The following is an 11,946-nucleotide window of genomic DNA, read 5'->3' as shown; positions in this document are numbered from 1 at the left end:
GGGAAGCTCCACAGACAGGGCAAAATGTAATCTGATCGCTTGAAGAAGGAGGCGTTTGTCTCCCAGATAGAGGTTTCTTTGGGGTTGGGGTGCTGCCCCGGGAAGCCAAGGAAGGCACTCAGGACAGTAATAATAGCAAATGCAAAGTCATAGGAACTGTAGTCTTTGGCGAACTCTAGGGAATTTGGGTAGGATTTGGACTGAGATGAGGGGTGCCTGGGGTTGAAGATAGAGATCCAGAAGGGGCCACGCGGTGATTGAATGAATACACAGGCATGAGGACAATCGCTGGGATCTCTGAAGGCTCTGAATCTGTGTCTGTTCTCTCTGTAGTACACACCTCATCTGCATAATGGGGTAACAGTTGTGCTTACTTCACAGGATTGTGGTGAATATAAAGTGAGATAAAAGTATCAAGGTCTTAGCCTGATTACTGGCAATGTTTTGTTGTCCATAAATTGCAGTAATCACAGGGAAAGCAGTGATCGTGGCTGTTCTTGTTGGTTATACCAGTTATAATTTCTGCAGTCTTTTCCCTCTGGCCCCGTGAACAATTGTGGCAAGTCTGTTCACATCCCACTGGGGCTGGAATGGTAAGATACTGCTTGAGAAAGCTAGAGAATTCTGGGTTTTCTTCCTGAGCTGAAGATCAACAAAACCTTGAACAGGACCGTGAAAATGAAGAGGTGAATATGATAACAAATATGTCTCTAAATCTTCACCCCAAATTAGATTCTGCTGCATCCGATTGTGCTCCAATGGTGCTCTCTAGTGGCCTATGGGAGTAGAATATTTCCTATCAATAGGAGCAGGACTGAATAAATTACACAATATATGCAGATCGTGGAATACTATGCAGCCATTTAAAAATAATGAAGCAGAGCAATCCCAGTCAATTTGGAAGGATTTTCATGAGGAGTTGAGGGAGAAAAGCAAGATGTAGAAGAACATACATAATGTGAACCCCCTCTTGCAAAGCAATGGCCAAAAAAAGTTGTCTCTATAATGTGTGTGTGTGTGTGTGTGTGTGTGTGTGTGTGTGTGTGTGATTAAATAGAATTATGTGAGCATAAATAATATGTGAAAGGATGTGCTGTAGATTATAAAAATAGATTCCCTTGGGGTAGGAGTAAGGGCTGATGTGTGTAGAGGAAAGATAAAAGATTACAAAAATGAAACAAGTAAACAAATAAGAAACTCTCCACATTTATTTATGTAAAATGGCCAGAATATAAATATTTATAAATAAAAGTTCATTTACAAGTAAAAATAATCCAGATGATGAAATTTATAAAACAAATTTCCCAGAAAAGTGAAATTGTATGGAAGATAATTTACTCATCTACTTGTAGTTTTTTATTTAGTGACTTTTTTTTTTTTTTGCAAAAGCCTAAAATGACCACTCTTTTAGATTATGGTGTTATGGAAATTCAATATGTATAGTGGTTGTTGAGCTGTTTCTGAAATTCTTATAGTACAAAGTTTGTTTCCTGAAATTCCCAGCTTTTGCTTCCTGCCACAAAAGTGTGCAGAGAATCTCAAGTCTGACCCTGATATTGTGTTTTCTTCCATTTGTAGCAGCCTTCACATGTGATAAAACTATGCTTGCAATTGTTTGCTTGTTTTGTAGTGACTTTGTTTACCTTCATGTGAAGGGCAATAAAAAACCTATCTGAAGATGTAAATTGAAACGTATAATAATTATAATATGGTGTAGTGGAAAGATACCAGAACTTGGATCTCAGCTCTGTCACTCACTATGTATGTGAATCTTGGCAAGTTATTATATTTCTGCTCTCCAGCTTCTTTGTTTGCAAAATGGGGATAAAAATAGGACATAACTCATAGGTTTGGTGTGAGAATTGAGAGATAATTATGGTAAAGTGTTTAGCAGTATTCCTGGTATGTGATATTCATCCATCCAAGAAATATTTGCTGAGTGATTACTATACATGCCAGGCTCCGTGCTGAGCAATGGGGATATGCAGAAACAGATCGAGGTGTCCTCAGTGGGCCTACACATTAGCAGAGGAGACAGACAAATCTAATGGCCGCACAATGAGTAGTTGAAAACTGTGATACATGCTGGAAAAAAAGGTAATCGGGAGAATTGGCAGTACCTGATTTGTACTGCCAAATCAAGGGGGAAGAGAGCTCAGGAAAGGTTTTTCTGAATAAGAAATGTTAAGGCTGAGATATGAACAATGTATAAGTAATTATTAGTTGAAATTAGTTGAAACCAAGCATGCAGAACATTCTAGGCGGAGGGAAGATCATGCGCAAAGCCTGAGGCAATGGGGACAATAATCTGCTCTAGAAATGGCATTTCAATAAGTGTCTATTATGAATTACTTAACCAACCCCACACCTACTTTCGTAATGATACCTATTTTATGAGGCTGTGAAGATGAAATAATATCTACTTTGTAGTGTTGTGTGGATTAAATAAGCAAATGTATTTAATGGTATGCAATAATTAATATATAATATATAATAGATATACAGTAATAGGTATACCATAACTCTTTTCCCCTCCAATATCTAGGCTTTGCCACTGAGATATTTAATGCAAATTAATTTTTAAGTATTAATTATAAATGTAAATTAATGATTTTACGCACACACATACAACACACACACCGGTGTTACCTCTGGAGGTCTGGTTTCGTTTGTGAAAGGTGTAGTTTTAGCCCAATGAAATCTGTACCTCCCATTTTTGAATCTTATTTCAAAACTTTTTGTGTTACCAGTTTCCCTTGCCAAAGTCCTCGAAGTTGTCTGGTACGGGGAAAAGAAAGTTGGCACGACCACTGCAGCATTCTTCAGCCTTACACACTTCAGGCAATAATCCCGTCTATTTAGAACACTAATGAGGCACTAATTTCAATTCACTGCTATTTAATGTATGCCAACTATGTGTTAGGCATTATACTAGTTGTTGGGTAATAAAATACTAAAAAAAGAATCCTTATTCAGAAGAGGAGAGATCCATATAATGACTAGTGCTTTTTAGTATTTTACTTTCTTAGAGGGCAGTAAACTAAACTTGGATGCTACTAGTTGGAAACAGTGCAGCCTGAAGAAACTTCTAATCCTGCCAAAACCTGTTCTAGTGCAATTTTCCTCCAATGATCCTTTCTGCTTAACTCCAGTGACTTTAGGGACCACACAGTAAAATCTTCCGCATTTTATCCCTAAGAGAACCAGGCATTCCAGCCACTGTGCTTATCTGAATATTTAATCTCCTGAGTGCCATGGTATTTCCCTTTATTCATTTCCACTCTCAGGTCTTATATGAATGTCTCTTCTTGGAGGACTTAGGACACATATAGAAAGAACACAATATGAAAACACAAGGAAAAGACTGCCATCAACAAGCCAATGAGGGATCTGGAACAGACCCTGTCCTCATGGCCCTCAGAAGGGACCAATTCTGCTGACACCTTGATCTCAGACTTCTAGCTTCCAGAGCTGTGAGAAAATAAATTTCTATTTGTAAGCCACCCAGTCTGTGGTACTTAATGATGGCAGCCCAAGCAAACAATCCTGGGCCCTTATATTTTGGGTATGGGAGAAAAAGTACCATGTATTATTTACTAGTTTAGAACAAATTGTAGAAGAGCAACCCAAACTCCCAGCTAATGTTATAACTTCCCAGTTGGTAATTTCACTATTCAAAGTTAACTGCTTTTGAGTGATGGAGAACATGATAAGATCAGTGACTCTTGTTAGTGGTACCCATTGCTTTACTTCTTTTGCTATAGAATTGAATTCATAGTCAGAAGCAATATTTTGGGATCTAATTTAATGGAGAGTTCAAGGGTGGTGATGTTGGTATAAGCATGGCTAGCTGGGAGGACAAATCCATATCCAGGATAAATATTTCAGAGAAGACAAATTATTTTCTCCACTCCACCAGGTGGCTGGCTGATCTCTCAGAGGTGTGGTGTTTGCATTTGGTTTCTGTGGTTGGAAGTTTGCACAATCATCAATGGTATTAGCCAGATGAAACTTGGTGCCGTTATACCAGTGCATAATTTCCATTCCTGCCTCTAGTTTTACTTGATAGATGAGCCCATTGAGAAGACTCTGGATAAACATGCCAACTGACATCCACAGAATAGATCATCGTGTCCACATGATTATTGTTAAGTACTCTAAGGAGGGGACTTTGGATGAGTATGGTATACAATTTTACTGATACTTGGTTCATTCTGAAATATCACACATAAACTTCTTTTCTTATACCTTGTCGTAAATCCAAGTCTGGGACCATCCAGAGAAACCATTAGCTACTACCTTCAGTGAATTATTATATTTGGATCGCCAGTTATTTTTCCTCTAGACATTTCCCTCCTGCTGTATTTTAGGGCTACTCCTGATTAAAATAATGTCCACTGTAAGCCATGGTTCTCTGATGGTGCCTTTGGCCAAAAATGAAAAAACTCAAGCATGTCATTTTTCAAAATTAGAGCTCTACAGCACAGTTAGAAATATCTAGCCCACCTCCGACATAACCGTGTCCTACATGCTCTATGTTCTTCTAAATAACTTTTCATGGCAGTAACTTTATCCAACCAAAGCCCTCTAGTAGCTCTTTTATTCAAGGTGACCATAGCCACACTTTGACACTGAATTCCATGGAAAGCCAACGAGTGCCCAACCTCTAATACTAACGAGCACTGACGGACTTCACCTAACCGGAACAGATAACTACTACCACTAAATGTTTGTCTCTCCCCTTCCTCAATTCATAGGTTGAAGACCTAACCTCAATGTGGATGGTATTTGGAGGTGGGGTCTTTGGGTCATAATTAAGTTTAGAGGAGGTCATGAGAGTGGAGCCCCCACGATGGGATTAGTTGTCCTTAAAAAAAGAGAGACAAGTTCAAGGAACCGAATAGGCTGGCATGTAGATCTTGGACCTTCCAGCTTGTATAACTGTGAGAAAATAAATTTCTGTTGTTTAAACACGCAGTCTTTGGTATTTTGTTATGGCAGCCTAAGCAGACAAATGCAATAATGAACATTAAATTCCCATTTCTTAAAGGGTCCATTTTTGGCAAGCATTTCTAGTACCAATTTCTATGTGGGCCACTATTGTTAGTGGCAGACAACAGAATCTTCTCTAGGTAGTTTAAATAGAAAGGGATTATTAGAGCATTAATAGTTATAGAGCATTAAGTGGCATACCATATTTCTAGGAGGACCAGGGAGCTAAGTTTGGATATTATACAATCAGAAACAACATAGTGTAGAGAAACTCTAAACCACCTTCAAATTGTTTTAATGGAGACCTTTCTGTTGCTGTTGCATGCTGCTTGACATCTATGATATTAGTGGCATCAGAGTAGAACCTCAACCACAGTTGCCTGTGAGATCCAAATGCCTCTTCTCCTTGTGGGAAGATCTGATCTGCCTACGTGGCTGCCACCTCCCATTGTTTGGTTATTTATTACAAATCTCTAACAGGTATTTCTACAAGAGAATATGGGTAATGTAGTTATTAACTTTTCAGTATATGAAGACAAATACTACAAAGAATCTAAAGTGGGAGTAGAGTGGAACAATCGGTAGTATCTACTGTAATTTCCATGGAGTCTGATGAAAAATAATTGTGAAGACATAAATATGGAAGATTGTCAATCTGGTCTTTCGTTATCTAGTTTTAATATTCAAAAAGACCCTCTATTTTGGGACTGTAATCTACAGTTATTAACTGAGTCTCAGTTGGGAAACAATCCATTATTCTAACTCCATTCTATGAGAGACACAAACAAGTATGATCCTTCTATTTTAATGAGCATAGTTCTAACATAGTCCATTAGAACTATGTTACTGCAACTGGATGGTTCATTTCCTGACTATAAGGATAAACCATCCTTTGTCAGGATGCTGTTGGGAAAACTGGTCATGGGGGAGGAGAACTAGGTTGAAATTCTAGCTCTTTTTTCCTTTTTCTGGCATTACTTACTATTTGGAATGCAGCCTGTGTACATTTCTCAGTTCTCTAGGATATAGCTGAATAGTTCAGGCCTTTGTTGTTACTTTAACAGCAAGGAGAAAGTCATTGCACAGGTTGACAGGCCCACTGCCTCTCTCTGTGATCCTCCTGGATTTTATTCTTCCAATGGCATGCCAACTGCTTTTTAACCATTGTTAACAATGAAGTGTGTTTAGCAGCGAATGCTGTTTTCTGGTAATCTTTCATCTTCTGTGAAAAAGAAATTTGTCTTCTCAAATAATAAACTATAGGCATTCTTATTTTCCCACATGCCACTTTCTTACATTCTTCTTAGGTCTGAGTGTTGAGAAAAGGACTGCAATATTTCTGCAAAAATACTATTAAAATACATCTCAGAGAGCTTCGGTGTCTCTAATAGGAGGGATGTGGCCTTTGGCTAAGGAAAAGAGCTAAGGGGAAACTGGATGTTTTGATGCCTGGAAGATTTTTTTTGTTGTTGTTAGTAGAAAAACAAAATTTAAAAAGAAACAAACCCAAACCCACTCAGGAACCTTATTCAGGTACTGAGGAGAAACTATGGACCATATTTTAATGAGAAATGTATTCTCCTTGAGAGAGAAATGTTTGGGCAAAAAAAACTGCTAAGGGGATAAGGATGGTCGGGCTTATTTTGTTAAGAAATAGTAAATGTGTGCTTTTTGGAAGGAAAACTGGTCTTTAGGAGGAATTTTAGAAGAGAGATTTTTAAAGTAGGTCAGACTTCAATCCAAATCTAACTATTCTACTTACTATCTAAGTAAATTTGGGCAAGATATTATCTCTGTGAAACATACGCTTCCATATTAGTATCATGGGTATAAATACTAATAGCTGTCTATAGGAATATTGTGAGGATTAAATGTAATAATGTATAAAAATATTTTAGTGCCTGGACATAGCCAGTAGCTGTTGTTATTACTGGTGATTGCATCAGCATCCTGAACAATGTAGGATTGCATGAAAACATTTAATTGGAGCGCTTCAGGACAAAAAAAAAAATACATACACACACACACACACACACACACACACACACACACAGATGCCAAAAAAATGTATACACATTTTAAGAAAGGAAAAAAATTGTATTAAAATTACGTTGATGGTAACCACTTTGAGCACCTCTTGTAATTGCAGAAGTCAAACATAACTTGTATTCATCTTTTGTTATCAGTATATATTGAATATTACAATTTTAATACAGTTTTCCTTTTTTAAACTGTGTATACATTTTTTGGCATACACACACATGTATATATAACATAAAAATATATAAACTTTTCAAGTATCTACAACTGATCTTTAGTTTTGTTTGTTTATAAATAAAAATAATTCACATGTATTTAAACTTTATATGGTAGATAATACTGGTTGTCTCTGCATAGTATCTTTTCTCTCATTTCCCTAAGGAAGATTTAATGAATCCTGATTTAAACAAAACAAAACAAAACAAAACAAAACAAAACAAAACAAAACAAAACAAAACAAAACACTAATGTTCTTTAGGCTGGAAGTGGTTATGTGACAGTTCTGACCAAGGGAAAGAAAGAAGACTATGGATAATTTCTGGAAAGATTTTACATTTCCATAGTGCTACCTCCTCTTTCTTCTTGTCACTTCCTTGTACTTTTTGATTGGAAAGTTGAGATGGGGACAGAGGTAGAGTTCCTATCTTTAGGCTATAAGGAAACCATAAGAATGAGGACCACTCATGAGGCTGGCAGAGCAGAGAGAAAGAAGTAACTTGGGACAACCAGTGCCACTGTGGAGTTGCTGCCTTGGACATGAGGTTTTTTGAGAAAGGGTACATTCTTATTTGGTAATCCCTGAAGTAGAGTTTTTGTTATATGAAGCTAAAATTAGTCCTTAGCTGGTGGTCCTTCTATGTGCTGGAAGCATTTTCTTTGTTTTTCATGATTTGTCTTACTTATACCCTCACAACTATCCTATCTTATGAAATACAAATTTTACTCCCATTTAAAAGATTAGGAAAGCTCAGAATCATTAAATGATTTGTCTATGATCAACTAACCAATACAGGGAAGAGCCAAGATTTCAACCAAGACAGTCAGACTTCAGATTTGTATCTTCATTTCATATAAATTTCAGTAAGAGTTAGAAACCAAAGGAGGCAATGATAATGGGGAATAGAACATGGGTATCTGGACCATACAGTAACACTAGGAAAGATCTACAGTGTCTGAGCTTTTTTGGTAGGGTACTTCTTTGAGAAGAAACAATATACTCAATCTTCATGGGACATAAAGCTTTTCCTAATAGTAAATTCTAAAAGAAATTGCTAACATATGGGACATAAATATGCATGAGACAGATTCCTGTACCTGATCTTCAGAGGTTCTGATTCGATAGGTCTGTAGTAGGGCCTGAGAATTTGCGTTTATTCCATACTCCTACGTATTACTGATTCTGCTCGTCTATGGACTGCATTTTCAGTAGTGTACATCTAGGACATAGGTTACAAACTTATATGCCCATGGATGCCAGCCAAGCACTGTACAGGATTGAAGAGGGCTCTGTGTCAAACAGAGGGAGGGACTGCAGCTGTGGTAAATTAGGAAGTTAATGCTTCATTTTAAAGGGGCAGATGCTTCTCAACACAAGCCAATTGTTGCCTTGTGAAAATGCAGGCAAATATTGCTAGATTTTCAAATGTTTCAAGAGAAACCCAAGGTTATCAAGAGAAAATTAGGTGAACTTTTTATTTCTAAAAGTACTGTTCAGGCCAAATACATCCATATCATAGTCAAGAGGTTGTGTATGTGTTTGGGGGTGTGTATCAATGTATTTTATTGCTTTTGATATAATTTCCTTATATTTCTGTGTTTCATAAAATATGGTCCTAGGGCATGACTGGTGGTTTTCACGAGGTTAATGCAGATTCAGTCTTTGTGCCGGTACCTGGCCTGTGACCACTTCACAACACACCCTAAGGACATCGCAGCCAGCCACTGCTCGCCTGGGGCTCTTTCTTGCTGTCTTTTGATATTGCTTCAATGTTTAATTCAACTGTGGTCAGAGATTGTTTTCTGTGTGATTTCCATCATTTAAAATTTTGTTGAAACTGGTCTTGTGGTTCTGTATATAGTCAACTTTTTGTATATGCTCCATGTGCACCTGAAAAGAAAAAGTATTCCACAGTTTGTTGAGTGTTTTATAAGTGTTAATTATGACAAGTTGATTAATAGTGTTGTTAAAATCTTCTATAATCTCATCGACTTTCTATCTTCTTGTTCTGTTAGTTGCTGAGAAATTAGTGTTGAAATCTCCAGCTATAACATAACATAACATTTGGATTTGTCTATTACTCCCATTAATTTTATCAATTTCTTTTGGTTGAATACAAATTAAAACTTTTAATATATTCCTGATTGATTAACCCATTATTATGAAGAAATGTCCAGCTTTATCTCTAATAACTTTCCTGCCTTAAAATTAATTTTGTGTAATATTGGTATAGCCATAAACTTTTATTGGTTGGTGTTTGTATGTATATATTTGTCCATCATATTATGTTGTTGGAAAGATGTGTTCTTTTTCTCCCCCCACTTTATTAAGGTACAATTGAGATCTAACATTATATAATATATATATGTATATATATATATATATATATATATAACATTATATATTAGAACATTATTTAAGGTGTACAACATGATGATTTGATATACATATATATTGAAAAATGTCATCATTTTATTTTTATTTATTCTATATCCTTATATTTGAAGTGTGTTTATTGTAAATAGCGTATAGTTTGATTTTGGATTGTATCCAGTCTATTAACTTTGACATTTAATTGGGGCATGTAGTCCATTTATAATTAATATATATACGAGTATATCATGGTTTAGGTCTACAATCTTACAATCTTATTATTACTTTTTTATTTGTCCCACCTATTTTACATTTTTTTCTCTACTTTCTTGCATTATCTTTGGTTAATTAAATATTTCTCATTATTCCATTTCTCCTCTATTTGCTTGTTAATAATACATTGCTCTGCACTTCTTTTAATAGTTACCTAGAAATGACAGTATGTATCATTACGTATTAAAGCCTAATATAAATCATTATTTTTAATATGAGTATATCGGGGACATCCCTTAACTTCCACCCAGTGGTGTGCTGGAGCTGCCTCATACCAGCTCCTGAAGGTTGATTCATACATTTTCAGGAATTTTGCAAGCCAATTGTTAAAACGTTGGTAGTTTGAAATAGGCTATGGTGGGGGTATTTATACCACAGAAATTGAAAATAGTTAAAGTGGGATATTTTGGGGATTTTTTTGAGGACTTGTTAAGCATTTATTAGCACATTACTATCTCCATTCCCATTTATGTCACTGTTTCCATATGTTTTAATACTGCATATGTTTTAGATCGCACAATACGTTATCAATATTATCTTGCAGTTAGTATTTATGTAGGAATGGAGTGAGTGAAATCACAGCTCCCTCACAGAACTTCCTATGCTTTTTACAAATCAGCATGTTTTCCATAGCACAAAGGATTGAAGTACAGGTAAATAATTATCTATCCAAGGTGAATTGATATGAATTGTGAGCACAGGGTTTGCCTGATTTTGACTTCCTTTCATGTCAGTCACTTGAGGAGTGTCAGCTGTCTTCTCAGACATTCAGTCCACTGTTGGTTGAATGAAAGAGAAAATTAATAAACAAACAATCTATAATTTACTAGATAATGTTAGTTTTGATACTACTACTATTTCTACTAAAAAATAAAATTAAGGGAATCCCTTTTTACTATATACCTGTAACACAGTTTGCATTCAGTAAATATTTGTGGAATTGGTGAGTGAATAATAAGCTGCAAATGAGCTCGTACCCTCACCAACATAATCTTCCTAAAACTGGGAATATTCCTTTGTTTTACGTCAAAAAGTCTATTCATCATTCAGGCTTCAGGCTTCTCTAGACAGCCTTTCCTAACTTTCCAAGCTCATGTTAGGTGCTCATTTGTGCTCTGATACCATTCCAGTCTTCCTCTAGCACTGCACATAATCACTATTGTAATTGCTTAATTACAATTGTTTAATTGCTCAATTACTATTGTTTAATTATCCATCATTTTCACCACTCTGTGTGCTCTCTGAAGGCAGGGATCATGGCTCTCTTGTCACATAGTTGATACTAAATACATTTAATATATGTATTTGAATATAGAAATTGTAGATTTCCAAGGTCAGGTGCTAAATCTCATTTCCTTGTTTTTACTCTGCAAGGTAGGCATAGTACGCCATTGCTACATGGTTTTCAATTAATTCTTTTTTTTTTTTTAGTTTTAGGAGTACAAAACAATGCAATAGTTAGACATTTCACCCCTCACAAAGTGACAACCCCCTCTGCCAATCGATTGCTGCTCTGACGTCATATATATCTGTTACAATTCCATTGACTCTATTCCCTATGCTATATTCCATATCCCGTGACTATATATGTATATAATTATTCAATTAATACTTCTTGTTTGAAATTGCCTCTCATTCAGACCATGTACTCAGAAAAAAAAAAAAAGAAAATGCTTTTAATATTCACTTGGACAAAACATAGAACACTATGCTTGGCCTAAACAGCCATGCAGTGATATTTGAAGTATTTTCCATTTTAGTCTTTCAGCTTTTGTTCCACTCCAACATAGGTGACTAAGCTCTTTTGGCACTACCAAAGAAGGGAAAACATAATCACAGAGCACATTAATTAGAGGATTTCAAAACATTTAAGATGTATTGGATGATGATATTTAGCAAAACTTAGGCAGAAGTGAATCAAATGTGATATCTTATTAGGTCTTTAATCAGAATTGACTCCCAGCCTCATGGTTGAATAACTTTGTTATTCCATTTGCCTAGTAGGCAGAAGGCTTTGGCAGCTCTTTGTTGGGCCCTATATAGTACCTAGG

This window comes from Rhinolophus ferrumequinum, chromosome 12 (genome assembly GCF_004115265.2).
Source record: "Rhinolophus ferrumequinum isolate MPI-CBG mRhiFer1 chromosome 12, mRhiFer1_v1.p, whole genome shotgun sequence".
NCBI classification, from domain to species: domain Eukaryota; kingdom Metazoa; phylum Chordata; class Mammalia; order Chiroptera; family Rhinolophidae; genus Rhinolophus; species Rhinolophus ferrumequinum.
This window is presented reverse-complemented; position numbering follows the sequence as displayed.